This window comes from Gadus morhua, chromosome 3 (assembly GCF_902167405.1).
Source record: "Gadus morhua chromosome 3, gadMor3.0, whole genome shotgun sequence".
Classification (NCBI taxonomy): Eukaryota; Metazoa; Chordata; class Actinopteri; order Gadiformes; family Gadidae; genus Gadus; species Gadus morhua.
The window spans coordinates 27,040,488-27,041,760 of NC_044050.1; the positions used below are offsets into that span (position 1 = coordinate 27,040,488).

General features: G+C 50.0%; 1 protein-coding gene across 1 annotated transcript in view; it reads left to right on the plus strand.

Moving 5' to 3' along the window:
• Positions 1-234: 234 nt before the first annotated feature.
• Positions 235-1,273, plus strand: part of frmpd1a (FERM and PDZ domain containing 1a) — a 48,360-nt gene continuing 47,321 nt past the window's right edge. Inside the window, 1 exon segment of the mRNA XM_030352387.1 lies at positions 235-438. The gene's annotated coding sequence lies outside the window, so the exon portion shown is untranslated.

Consider the following 1,273-nt stretch of genomic DNA (forward strand, 5'->3'; position numbering starts at 1 on the left):
TGGTGCGCGTGTTGTCCCCTTAGACGGACAGGCGGTGCTCTGATTGACGCGCGCAGCCTGTGGAGCTCGGACCCTGATCGAAACAATGGAATAACGCCATACACCCAATTAAGTTCACCGTTACCATTACCGGTTACCGTATTCCGTCCGACGGACGAGGAGCTGACCAGTCGCGTGCGCGCGCCTAGGTGATGCGTGAGATATCTGGAGAGGGGTAAGTAGCTCGCGTTTATCCCTTAACTGCATATGGAGAGATTGGGGGCGTGTTAAGTGAGGGAGGATTAGCGCCTGCGTGCGCCTCCAACAACAGTATCCGCGCGCACCTGTCCCCCGCTCACCGTCGCTGCACGAGAGACACACACATCACATCATGCGTCTTACCGCGCGACATATGGTTCGGGTTCGAGGGTGACGACTGAGGAATAAGATTCTGCTAAGGTAATTACCTATTCATTATTTGGGCACGATTTCCGCCGTGAAACAATTGTTGTCGTCCCCCCTTATAATAAAAACAGTCTGGACGGCCCGCCCTGCTCGCAGGAGTGGATAAGAGAGGAGTTGAGATAAACAGGATCCTGAGACGTTGCTCTTAAGAACATACAGAACATGGGGTTCAGTAAAGAGATCCGGGCCTGTGTGTTTGAATGTATTTGGGGGCGGTGGCGAATTACTCACTACTAGACTCACGGATATGGGTGAGAATGACGCCTCGCCTGGCTCCACTTCATCAATGAATGGTTCAAATGAGTTAAGATGTCATGCATACGCCATGGGCTTGCCTTCACTGTAATGTATGAAGTAGCAGGACACAAAAAGTAACAAAACACATTGTTGTTAAATGTGTTGGCTCAGGGCAGGCACTTGATTAGTTAGAATAAACGCCCGTTCATTCCCTGGCTCGTGATACCAGGACGTTTTCTATTGACAACTTGATGAACAATTGACTTGCATTTTCTAACGCAGTCTTAGTGGGAACTCAACATGTCCCCGGGGTACGGTTATCACACACACAAACACACACGCGCACGCACTTACGCGCACGCACACACGCACGCACACACACACACACACACACACACACACACACACACACACACACACACACACACACACACACACACACACACACACACACACACACACACACACACACACACTCGATAATAATAGCATTAGTTCTGCAGTGCTGCTGTAGCAATGCACACAAACAAACAAGCAACAACATTGTATTGCTCACTTCGTACTCTTATCTGCTAGAAGTAGGGTCTGGCTG